At 45.1% G+C, this 13,261-nt stretch overlaps 1 long non-coding RNA gene and 1 pseudogene across 2 annotated transcripts; one reads left to right on the top strand and one right to left on the bottom strand.

Moving 5' to 3' along the window:
* Nucleotides 1-228: 228 nt before the first annotated feature.
* Nucleotides 229-13,041, top strand: LOC133372013 (uncharacterized). 2 transcript variants are annotated; one of them, XR_009759441.1, is made up of 3 exons: nucleotides 229-311; nucleotides 4,245-4,424; nucleotides 12,972-13,041. It is a non-coding gene; the product is annotated as an uncharacterized LOC133372013 (long non-coding RNA). The 2 variants fall into 2 exon arrangements; XR_009759442.1 differs by lacking the exon at nucleotides 229-311 and adding an exon at nucleotides 2,886-2,995.
* LOC133371889 (calicin-like) lies at nucleotides 4,850-7,349 on the bottom strand (annotated as a pseudogene).
* Nucleotides 13,042-13,261: the final 220 nt, after the last annotated feature.

Raw genomic sequence — 13,261 nt, 5'->3', positions numbered from 1 at the left:
TTTGAGTGTGTCTAGAGAAAGGCTGGGGACAGGAGGGAGACTGGCCCTCCACACCACGGCTTTTTGGGTGCCTCCTGTAACACTTATTGAAAAACTGGATATTGGACTGCTGATGCATTGAACCCCTCCATCCTAAGCTCAGGTTGGAATGTGTGTAAATAAACCATACTTCATAAAGACATCGCAGTCTCCGCTAACCTTCTTCCCAAAGGAAACCAAACCCTGGATGAGCGCACGGACCCTGGAAATCTCACTGCTCGGAGATTGGGGAGGAGCTGCCTGCGTTCCCCGCCCTGGACCCTGTTGAAAAGGTAAATGGACAAAATGGTGCCCGTTGGCGCCAAAATTTAAATCAGCACTTGCAAAGAAAAATGATCTTATCCCTTTATTAGCTCTTCCTACTGTCTTCCTCTGACTATAAGAGGCAGTCCTCCAGAACATTTTTAACTGCACATACAGGATTTGATGGTATGTTATTGAATCCCACTTGAAAATCGCAACTGCAAGGAAGCACCCACAGTGTCCTTCCATGTATTGTGTTGGCTTTTTTCTATCCAGGGTGATGGTGTTGGTGGTCATATACCCCTAGAATAGTGGACTTGGAAGTGGCCTATAAGACTGTTAGGTCCAAACCCAACAAGAAAAGCCGTCACTACTTACTCACCTCACATCCACCCGGGAAGATGCGGAGTTGAGAGCACTGTCCCACTGCCAGAGGCCCAGAAAATATGACACCAGATTTACCTTTGCAAAGGGGTCCCAAAACCTTCCAGCAAGATGCCTTTCAGAAATGGGAACCCCGTTTATTGAAAAGACACAGATTATATACTTTCCCCAAAGAGTTACAGTGCAGGGAGTAAAACGTCATAAAACAAAGAGAAAAACATATGCCAAGGTAACATTTTAGGCATGAAAGGGGTACTTGGAGTAACAAAAGCCAGGGACATCTTACTCCCTTTTCAGGCTTAGTCTTGCATATTTTCACAATCTTGAGATAAACTCCCATCAGCCCCAGCAAGCATGGCCAATGGCCAGGGATGATGGGAGTTGACGTTCAGCAACAGCTGGAGGGCCAAAGGTTTCCCACCTACATCCACAGCTTTAAAATGGCATTGCGCATGAAGAAAAAGGCCACAGCCTATTTGCTCTAACAATGCATGGCTTCTCCCACTGTTGCATCTGGCCATGCGCCCCTGGTATGCACCCCCCAAAAGGGGTAGTGTAGTGGCAAATTTGGAAGTGCAGGGTCCCTTTACGATAGTCACAGCTGTGCCCCCTTCTAAGGTTATAGAAAAAACGGGCCAGGCGTCAATACTGCTTTCTGCTTCTCTATCGCTGTCACCATTTGACTGTCCTTTCTGACTGTCAAGAGATATTGCTTGAATTACTGAATCCAGTGTCTCTACACCTTTATCTCCTGCTGCTACCAAACTGTGTGATGATGTAGATGGGATGCTCTCATCAGGATTCGCTGCCTCTTCTTCTGCAGTTACAGAATTCTCACTCAACTTGGCTGTTTGAAGTAGGCACTCCTTTCACTCTGCTAGGCCCCAATCAGCAGGGAATGACAAGGAAGCATGCTAGAAGACTCTTCTCAGTGGCTTTATAAGATTGTCATTTTACCACCATTACTGCCCAAATTATATGTGTCTAACAATTTAGAAATCTAAAACTGTAATCCTAGGTTCAATCTGAAGAAATTCCCACTGAACAATGTGCAATCGACTTCCGAATAAATGTGTAAAGTACAGAGCTTGGAAAAGTTACTTTTTTGAACTACAACTCCCATCAGCCCCAGCCAGCATGGCCACTGGATTGGGCTGATGGGAGTTGTAGTTCAAAAAAGTAACTTTTCCAAGCTCTGGTAAAGTATTGCACTCCACATTCCTAAACACGCTTAGCAGTATAATCCTATGGCCTATGCTGGTCTGCTCAGAAAAAGGTTCTATTGAGTTTAGTGGACTTATTTGCAGGTAAGTGTGCTTGGGATTTCATCCTTAAGACTGAATATGAGACTTCTGAAAAAAGATGCATAGGATTTAACTGTTAAAGATGAATCCCAAATCCATCTACTCGGAAGTAAAACCCACTGAATTACATAAGTTCATTTTTCTCATGTGCATGCTGAGGACTGCAGAAACTTCCCACTGAAATTAGTGCCATTACAACATAAAAAAGATCAGACCATTAGTATAGAAATAAAACACATGATAAAGATCCTTATGTGGTCTGATCCTATACAGGTTTACTCTGAAGTAAGTCCCACTGAGTTCAGTGGGTTTTACTCCCAGGTAAGTGTGTACAGGATTGCAGCATTTATAGTCCAATCATATGCATATATACTTGGAAGTAAATTACACTATTCTGTGGGACTTATTCCCAAGAATATGGGCTAAGGATTGCAGTACTAGAATTTTTTCTCTTGTTTCTCTCTTTTTACAACTAGTATTAAATGTGTTTCTTTTAATGTACAACTCCATGGCTTCAATACATTTTCTTGGGGTTGCCAGCTGTTTACTGGCATTGCTCCTGTACTTTTTACTGCAGGTGTGGGGATCCTTTGGCCCTCCAAATGTTGCTGACCTATCACTCTCATCTTCCCTAGCCATTGGCTGTTTGCTGAGGCTGATGGGAGTTGTAGTTCAGCCACATTTAGAGGGTTAAAGGTTCCCCACATGTGTTCTACAGCTATGATGCAGAAATGAAGCAAGTGACATTTTTCCTGGCATTTCAACTAGCATTGTGAAAGAGTTGCCTACTAGAATTTTGCATGGCAAGTTGTTGTTACAAGCACAGGAACAAGATGGCAACATTCTGGACCCTTACTGGGGTGAAGTTGCCCTAAGAGAGCTGCACACAGCTTTGTGTCAGAGCTCAAGAGAATTCCTCCGTAGCCAGCGCCGGTGACAAGCTTCCTTGTTTCTCATTTCCCTCCCTTCTAAAGGACAACTGGTTCCGTTCTTTGTTATAGTTCTCTGGAAATTATTATGCAATCGTAAGTAAAGTTTTACTTGCTTGATTTCCATAACCTTGCTATACCGTCAGAGTCATCCTAGCTCCTTTTCTGGCAAGTAGTTTTGCTGGAATGGAAGAGCTGTTGGGCCAGTGCCCCAACCCCAACTCCAAAGCCCCATATCCTGCTCTAAAACCCTTCTCCCAATTCTGGTGTGCAATTGGGGGAGGTGGTCAGGGGGGAACAGACTACCCTTTACAGGGCTGGATTGGGTGCAGTTTCTGCTCCCTACTCAATCATTAAGCATCGTCTGAATAATACAGAAGAATCATGAAGTACACATTTAGCCACCATACTTAAAATGTCTGTCCATGTGTGCATGTATTTAGTATTTGCTTTGTAAATTTACATGTCATTTTTCTGTTAAGAACCCCACAAAGCCAGTGCAAAATATCAGGAAAACACTTTGCGGAAGCGCTCTATTAAAAGACAAAAGTCCAATTAAAGTGTAACAAGAGAACAGTGGCAACCTTCATAATTAGGAATACTAGTAAATAAATGTCTTCACCTGTGAGCAAAATGGCAGTGGGCCAGTGAGGACCTGCAAGGATGGTCCTTTGTTTGGCTTTCAAAACTACACATCAGGGCATTGAGCAAGCTGATGCTTTTCATCATCTTGATGAAAAGCATCATCTGTTTCAAAGAAGGAGGATATAATGTTGTTTTGCTAACTGTAAATATCTTGGATGCTAGCATGGCACCCATGTTCAGGTTGTGCTTGAGACAGGGATTCCTTTCTGGTTCCCTCTCACACACACCCCCTTTTCCTCCCTTGCAAAAAAGTGCTGTTTCATGTTTTAAAAGAGAAGGAAATAAATACATGAGAAGAAATCAGTACTGACACACACACCCTGTACAGGGAAGAGGAACTCATTCTTTAAGGAGAATTTAATCAGTAATGCCACGGCTGCACTGTGTACAAGAAGCAGGCAGAAGCCGAAGCAACAAGCAGGAAGCATCTAATTACTGTTGCAGGGATCATTTGCTGAAAAGGGCTACAGTGTCTCTCAAATGTTACAGTAGGATCTTGGCCATAGAAATAGTGAAACCATGGTTTAATTCCACTTCCAGCTGGTTGTGAAAAAGTAATGCCTCAGCAGAGCTTTGCCTTCTCTAAGAATTTTGTGAGCAAATTCATATCGGAGTCACAAGATCAAAGAATTATAACACTGCATTAGTGAGGTTAACATTTGTTCCATTTTAAAATCATATACATTTTCAATATCCTCAGGAACCACACTGTTTCCTAAAAGCAGGAACCGGGCAAGAGGCTGACCCTGGTTATTTACGGAGTGCAGGATGCCTTGGTGCTGTGAAACCATCTACACCTGAAGGAAAGCAGTGCTGTCACTACTCATTTCTAGGCCTTGGGCAGGCCCTAAATTCTGTGTTGCAACCAGCAGCAAAGTAGGTAAGAACGGTTGTGGACTTAGAAGGCACTACTGCTGCAGTTCCAAAGCCAAACTGCTGGCAATGCTCAGTGGCTGGATGCGCTTAGGCTACGGGCACAGAGTCCATGGAGAAGCTGCAGTGGCGGCACTCTGCCTGGCCTATTGCCCTCAGAACAGGCTGGTTTCTGACTTGGCATCTACCATTTTGAAAACATGCTTGAGTTTTCACGCCCCAAAGAAAATGTTATATATTTTGACTATCGATACACTACATAATCTTTGAATGCCCATTTTGTACCCCTGTCCTGGTTGTGCCCACTCTAGTTAAATTGCTGAAACAAAGCACACGATAAAGAGACGAAGGGAAGCAACCTTGTGTTTCCCTGTCATTTGCGAGTGAGTCATTCTTTATTGCCAGAATTCTGTCTGATTTTGTGTTCCCAAATTAATTGACTGCAGTTTTTTGGAGAATCTTGCATGGCAACTTAGCTGTGCAACAAGCAGGACCACCCAGAGCTTCTGGAGGCTGAGCCAATATCCTTCATTCCCCCACATTTTGTTCTAACATATATGCTTGCCGATTGATAGAATATTCCTCAAAACGTTTATCGCCTGGACAAACGTGGCTACCACAAACAAACACTTTGTTATCCCCAAGAGAGCACACCGCATGTGAATGATGCAAGCTGTAGTTATCTGGCAAGAGAGGCATAAGGTTTGTGGATTTGTTCATTGTGATTTTCTGCAGATTTATTTCCAGACTCTCTTTGTGGCTCTGTATGCTCAAGATGTTCTCCTGTGGAAAGGACAGCAAGGGCTTTTGAATGAACTGGATGGGAAATTTTTATTTATTTAATTAATTTAATTTCTATACCGCCCAAAGCCAAAAGGCTCTCTGGGCGGTGTACATAAGAGTAAAACAGCAACATAAAATACAAAAACATAGAAATAAATAGCAAACTCAACAGAACAAATAATTAAATAGCATTATAATACAATAAAATACAATAGCAGCATTCCAGCAGGAAGGGTGGTGGTGGTGACCGCCAGGGGAAGCAGCACAGCAGCAGCAGATGACAAGGGGCTCTCCCTCCCTGGCAGCGCAATGTTCCTCTTCCTGCAGGCAGAAGGATGTGAGGCCTTATACGGTGTGGGATCACAATACCTTGTGGAACGCCTCTCCCGCTATGAACCTACCCGTTCACTTCGTTCAGTATCTAAGGCCCTCCTCCGAGTACCAACTCATCAGGAAGCCCGGAGGAATGTTGTTAGATCTAGGGCCTTTTCTGTGGTGGCCCCCGAACTCTGGAACAGCTTACCTGAGGAGATACGCCTGGTGCCTACGGTACTTTCTTTTAGGTGCCAGGTTAAGACCTGGCTATACTCCCAGGCATTTTAATGTTTTTACATTTAATTTTTGTTAGTTAACTTGCTGTTATGTGATATTGATTTTATTATATTATTGTATTTTAATCCAGTTTTGTACACCGCCCAGAGAGCTACTAGCTATGGGCGGTCTAGAAATGAAACAAAATAATAAATAAAATAATAAATAAAAAAATAATATTGCACCACATTCCCGGTTTTAGTGTCAAAGCAATCCAGTGCACCTACTCGGGAGAAGCGCACATCCTCCAGGCATTGCCCTGTCACAATGTAAATAGCCTCATCTCCCTTGGTGATTAACGCAGTTGCATCCATAGGAATACTCATTTCCCCAGCAAGAATCCACTCCTCTTTCCCTTCATTGTACTTGTAGATACTTGAAATGTACTTTCTTGGGGCTGTGCTTCCTGCTATGGAGTACACTGCCCCCCCCCACAAGTCACCATGGTGTGGAAGGCCAAACCTATCGGCAGATCTGGAAGTCTGGTCCAAGAGTTAGTATCCGTATCATACTTCCAGGCTGTCTTCAAGCGAGAGGACTGCTCTGTTGCTCCTCCAGAAACATAAATGTATTTCCCTAATGATGTTGCACTAGGAGCAGCTGCTTTGTATGGCATCTCTGTGAGCTTTAGCCAGATGTTCTCTCCAATGATATAAGCAAAAACTCCGCTGTGGAAGTTACCCTGGACTTTTCGTCCCCCTAAAATCACCACGGAGTCCATTAATGCCCCTTTCCTTTGGTAAAGCATCAGGCTTTGAGGATTTCCCTGTTTACGGTCACTCAAAGTACTCTCTATGCGAGATAGGGGGCCGGTGTGGTCTGAAAAGAGTACCACTTCACGGTAAGCAGCTAACAGCATCTTGGTGGAGACCGCAGATAAATGTATGCAGGTAAAATACTCTTTAAAAAACCTCTCCCTTTTATGTTTTACTCACTGGAGGAGAGCCGAAAGGGTCTGGTCCTCATTTTCCACGTGAAGATTCTCATCTTTAAGGAGCCTGCTCAAGATGTGATGAGGGCAACGCACAAAGTCTGTTATGCCACGGCCCGCCCAGTAATTGAAGTTGTCTCGTATACCATCATAGGCAGCATTTCCCACGTCTATCATTTCATAACTGGTGGCCAGGAGCATGTAGTAGAGACAGTTGTTCTTCTTAAGGGACCTAAGGAGGAAGTCAGAGCAGTGGCTTTTTAAAGTCTGGGAACTGAAATACTTGGCTCCCTTCAGCAGCTCCTCCACGTTCTTCTCAGAAATCACAAACTTCCCAGTACAGAAGTAGTCAAGCAATTCCTCCACCAAGGCCGAGCTCAGGGACTTGGCATCAAAGTTAAGAAAGAGTCCTTCGTCAGCTTTCATGTCATTGCTGGATATTAGAGTCCTAATACGGGGGGACATGGCTGCTAAGACATTGAGGTGGGCGTAGAAGATTTTCTGGTCCATGCTGACAGCCACATCACAAAACTCCTGGTTCTTTCTCTGTTCGTTGAGGGCCTGCATCACAAAAATGTTGTGGTTGTTTTCTATAACCTGCATCCTCATTTTTGGAGCCAAGCTTGTCTGGAACTGAGACAAGCCTATAAGCATAAAGGACTCTGCCCAGTTGTTCAAGACCCTACTCTGGGTACAGAGCAGTGATGTCATCAAATATAGCTGTTAGGTCACAATTATCTGTGACATGGGTTGGGAAGAGTATTTTCAAATTGTCGTGTGTGTGTTTGAATCCTTGCTAAGATTCTACCATGCCCACCACCACATCGTCAGCTGATGGACAGGAGGCTATGGTTAGGGGAAAACAGCCTCATGGGCCGATGCTGTAACTGGACTCCTTGGGGAAGGACATTGAATTAAAAAATAAATAAAGTTGCAACCCCTGGTGGGCCAAAATTGGCCTGCGTGGCAGAGGTTCCCCACCCCTGCCATACTTTTGTGTTTTGCTTGCTCTCCTCCCGCAAGCTCTGCACAACATCCAGCGTGATGAGTTCTGAAGCTCACTCTTTTGTGATGTAACCTAATAAAGGTATGGTGCAACAAGAACTTTTGGAACAAATTCTCAGCAGCTTCCAAGGCAATCTGTGGTGCTGCTGAAACATCTGTCCTGTCAAAGACGAGAAACTAAGCCTCGATCAGGCCTCCTCTCCCTCAACTGTCATCTGGGAGTGGCCATTCCACCAGGCCACCTCAGTGGCAGAGGTTGGAAGCAGGGCTCATTCCATCAGCTCTGCTGAAAGGCCGGCTCCATCAGGCACTACCTGTCCCTGAACTGTTTCTATAAGAGCTGGTCACTGTAAGAACTACTCTTTAAGAACTGGTGCCTGAGTTTGCTTTTTTCCTCTTCCCTCCCTGCCCCTTTCCCCTTGTGTGTCGTGTTTTTTAGATTGCAAGCCTGCAGGCAAGGGACTGTTTTGTACTGATTGATTGCATGTAAGCGACACTGGGAGCCTTTTTGGCTGAAAAGTGGAGTACAAATACAATAAATAAGCCAGGCCACAACCGGTGGCTTATAGGGAAAAAGTAAAACAGGTCTCGGCAGTTATGGTGGAATTGTTTGGCCCCAAATAATAGTCTGATCACGTACCTTGGAACCTGCCAACTCTTTTCTTTGCAACGGCCTCAGAGCAATCGGTTCAGCTTTAAGAAAGAAGGATCTTGCCTTCTTTAGTGCTCCACAGATCGTATTCTCAACACCTCGCATGTCCCCCAACATCACAGTTAAAAATGAGCACATTCAAGAAGCAACTGTGATGACATCCTGTGCGAAAAAGGCAAATGCTATTTTAGGCTGCATTAACAGAAATATAGTTTCCAAATCACGTAAAGTACCACTTCCCCTCTATTTAGCACTGGTTAGGCCTCATCTTGAGTAATGCGTCCACTGCTGGACACCGCACTTTAAGAAGGATGCAGACAAACTGGAACAGGTTCAAAGGAGGATAACAAGGATGATCAGGGGACTGGAAACAAAGCCCTATGAGGAGAGACTGAAAGAACTGGGCATGTTTAGCCTGGAAAAGAGAAGACTGAGGGGAGATATATCACTCTTCGAATACTTAAAAGGTTGCCACACAGAGGAGGGCCAGGATCTCTTCTCAATCATCCCAGAGTGCAGGACACGGAATAATGGGCTCAAGCTGCAGGAAGCCAGATTTCAACTGAACATCAGGGAAAACTTCCTAACTGTTAGAGAGGTATGACAATGGAACCAATAACCTAGGAAGGTGGTGGGCTCTCCAACACTGGAGGCCTTCAAGAGGCAGCGGGACAGTCAGCTGTCGGGGATGCTTTCACTTGGATTCCTGCATTGAGCACGGGTTGGGCTCAATGGCCTTTTAGGCCCCTTTCAACTCTGTGATTCTATGATACATGACCACATTATTGAGCAAGGATCAGCAGGACCTCCCCGAGAAGTAAAACAGAAAGGAAAGGCGATTGACTGAGTTGAAGATGACTGGCTGAGAGGGGCAATCTCAGGGAGTTACTTTACTGCAGGGGCAGAAAGAGCAGCTGTCAAATACCTACAAAATCAGTTGGAAAATAAAGACTAATAATAACATTAGTAATAGTTCAGTTTACATCCTGCACATCCTCCCAAAGGAGTCGAGGGCAGCAAATATATCAATAGCACAATATCATTAAAAACATTATAGAAACAGTTAAAAACCATCACATTCTGTCACCTGATGATTTCAGAGTTGCCTGGATCAGTATTTTTCAGCCATCAAATGCCTAGGTAAACAAGAATATTTTTTCTTCCTGACAGTCAATAATGAGGGAGATAGGTGCACATCACTGGGGAGGGCATTCTTCAGATGAGGAACCACTACTAAGGCGGCCCTGTCATAGGTTAATGCCAACCGGGCAACTCCCAATAGTAAGGCCTCCAACATCAACCAAATTATTATTAGCAAACAACCCTCGCTCATATGCTTTTAATAACTGTCAGTAAATCCTGAAGCTACACATTGAAATCTCTGTTTTTCCTCCCTCATTCAACTCTTGACTAAGGCTGCAATCCTAACCCTCCTTACCCGGCAATAAGCCCGACTGAATTCAATAGGACTTACTACTGAGTAGACATGGTTAGGCTTGCTGTCTGCAAACCCTGCTCTTAAATGACCCTGACTTTTCAAACTGCCTTTAACAGACTCATGGCCATGGAATGCTGCTGTCCTCAAGGGAAGCTCCACGTCAACATTCCAAAAGGGCAGCTTTGTATTTAGGTACTAGCTTGGTAGCCATAGGCGAGCAGGAACTCCATGCAGGTGAGCAAGCATGCTGGCAGAGGAGGGATCAAGCAATCCATCCCGAGATGGATCACTGTGCCTGTCTCCCCCCCCACTCTTTTTGGCAAGGGGCTTTTTTGTTTCTTAACTGAGCCTGCTAAAAGCTATCAAACAGCATTTCTTTACACAGCAGCTGAAGAACATAACAAGAGCCCTCCCTTGTTATATCCCAAGCCCATGGGGGCATGGGCAACATCTCCTCTGGCGGACCCCCCTCTTACATTGATGTGTACCTAGCAATGGGTGCGGACAACAGCAATGCTCCAAATCTGCCATTTTAATTCCCCACAATGCCTTGGTGCTCCCAACTCAATGTCATTCCAGGGCATTCTGGGACATTTAAATGTTGGCACACAGACCAAGCTGGTGGTCCCTGGCAGCTGCCCTAGGAGGCTAGATACTGATGCTAGGCATGGCTTTGTGCTGGGTCAGACCAAAGCTCCGTCTTGTCCAGCAATCCTGTTTCCCTCAGTGGTACATAAGCAGTGTGTGCAGACAATAGCTTTCTTCCGGTGTTTCTCCTGCAACACATAGCATTCTAACTTTAGGTACACTGCCTCTAAACCTGGAGTTTCTACATAGATATTGCAACTCACCAAAACATGGAGGAGGTAAAGATATGGCCTACTGGCTGGAAAAAAACACCCTACTCTGGATTTAGGGCTTGCAAGCCCAAACCAGCATTTTATATTGGGCCCGGAAATGAATCGGTAGCCAATATTTTATTTATTTCATTTATATCCCACCTTTCGTCCACGGAGCTGAAAGTAGTGTACATGGCTCTCCCCATTTTATTTTCACAACAGCCCTGTGAGGTAGATTCAGCTGAGAGACATTAACTGGCCCAAGGTCACCCAGTGAGCTCTGTGGCTGAGTAGGGATTCAAACCCTGGTTTCCCTTGTGCTCATCCAAAACCCTCACATGACACCACACTGGCTAATATGATCTGGGTGCCCACAAGTGTTCTAGGAGCTGGAGTCTGTGGCCGGTGCAGTTTCTGAACCCTCTTCAAGGACAGTCTTGTGGAGAGCGCGTTGCAGTAATCTAACCTGAACGTAAGCAAAACATGCATCGCTGTGGCGAGATTTCTCTGGATAAGGCCCAGAGCTGCCAAATCAGCCTAAGCTGGTAACAAGCAATTGATGTCACATATAGCTAGGTAGCAGGTAGCAGACAGGTCCCTAACCTTTTGGGGCCTATTTGGAATTTTGAGAAAGCATTGAGGGCACCAACATAAAAATGGCTGCCGCCCAGGGAGGGAGCACAGCCAGACACAAAACACCCATTTCACAGAAGGCAAAACTGGTGAGGGTAGAAGACAAGTAACTTCCTCAAAAAAAATGAGGACAAGGCACGGGGGGTGGGGGGGTCTGAGTCCAAAACTACTTTGAATCTACATAACCCCATTTCACAAAAAGCAAGAACCCCCACACACACCCATTTCACAGAAGGCAATCTCTTTCTTTCTCTGCCAGCCAACCAACTAGAGTTGCCAACTATGGTTGAGAAAAATCTCCAGAGATTTTTTTCAAACCGAGATTGCTTTACCCTTCTAAATTCTGGTTAGAATTTACAGATCTAATTTCACCCCTTCAATTCACCTTTAATCTGTAAACCTCAGGGAGAGTAATGGGTCTCCCTGGACACCAACTCACTCTTTGGGGCCCTTTTTGTCACCCTCCTAAGCTTGCCGGATCCTCCCTCCCTGCGTCCCAAAATATCTGAATCAAATGTGATATTTTTACCTTAAAGCTGGGTTGGCTTGCCCTCGGTTTCCTTTTGCATTTGTATCTCAGCGGACCTCTTGTTGTTTGGAGCAGATCTGGGTTCCTCTTTAAGAAGCTGAGAAACTGCATAGGTCACGTTAACGTTCAGTCGCACCTTCCCGAGGCCTGGTTTTGTCCTTAGGAAGCTGCCATATATACAGAGTCAGACTAAAGGTCCATCTAGCTCAGGCCTGTCTACGCTGGCTGGCAGCAGCTCTCCAGGATTTCAGGCCGGGGAACATTTCCAGCTCTACCTGGAAATACCAGGGGTTGAACCTGGGACCTTCTGCATGCAAAGCGGGTGCTCTACCACTGAGGTGCACTAACTCACCACGATTCCCCTTTGAAGGACTAGGAAAACAGATTTATTGGGGGAATGAATGAACCCCCAGAGCTAGCACCTGAATGAATGCTAGTTTACTCTCTCTAGCCCTTCTTGGACTGTCTCATCCCCTCCCCACGTCTCCTGGCTTCATTTTGCAACATTTACCCAGGACTGGTTTCCATAGTTTTTCCCACTCTTTACTGACTTATTTATTATTTGAAAAAATGTGTGCATTAGTCAGAACTGCATACAAAAATATATTGATTAGGAGAAATTCACACTAAAATGAGTAAGAATTTTCATGAAGATTTTTCTTTTTAAAAAAGTGCAAATTCCTGCAGAAATGTACCGAATTTAAGATAAGAGAAAGGAGGAACTGGGAGACCCAAAATGTACAGCTCCTTCCATCCCTATGTCAAATCCAATGTCCTAGCCTATAGAGCTACAGTTTGCAGGCAACCGGTGGGGCTAGGAGCTGAGCTTCACTCCCATTCCAAAATGGCGCTGCCATCACAAAAATGGCCGTCCAGGAGCATGGCAAGAGGACTGTGAGTGGCCAGCTCAAGCCAATGAGGAGCCTTAAAACACTCAAGGAGAGTGTGGCCTGGAGAGTCCTTGAGGGCCACGTTTGGGCCCCAGGTTCCACGCCCCTGCTCTAGTTGAATGGCAGTTGGAGATGTCGCTGACGCCAAAAAAGGAACATTCGAAGACGAATGGACAAAACTCTGTGTGTGTGTGTGTGTGTGTGTGTTGGGGGGCGGGGGTAATCCAGGCCATGGATAAAAGGCCTCTCTTTTTTCTCCTTAGGCTTACACACCACAAAGTCTCTCAGAAACCCCGGAAGAAGATCCCAAGGAAGACACGCCACACCCCCAAGAATACGCTGGTCTTGGACCTGGTAAGGCAATTCAGACTTTGCAGCCAAGGAGAGGCCGAATCTGCCTCCAGAACTCTGGAGGCCAAGATTAGGTTGTTGCTGAACACCCTCTCCTTGCTATTATTGATGAGACTGTTATGATGTTGTGCAATGCTTCAAAACATTTTACCTACTCAAGAGGATCAAGAGTCAGGAAGCGAATGTTGGCAAACATTCCAAC

This window comes from Rhineura floridana, chromosome 17 (genome assembly GCF_030035675.1).
Source record: "Rhineura floridana isolate rRhiFlo1 chromosome 17, rRhiFlo1.hap2, whole genome shotgun sequence".
NCBI classification, from domain to species: Eukaryota; Metazoa; Chordata; class Lepidosauria; order Squamata; family Rhineuridae; genus Rhineura; species Rhineura floridana.
The sequence above is the reverse complement of the archived record's forward strand: the minus strand, read 5'-3'. Positions and strand labels throughout refer to the sequence as shown.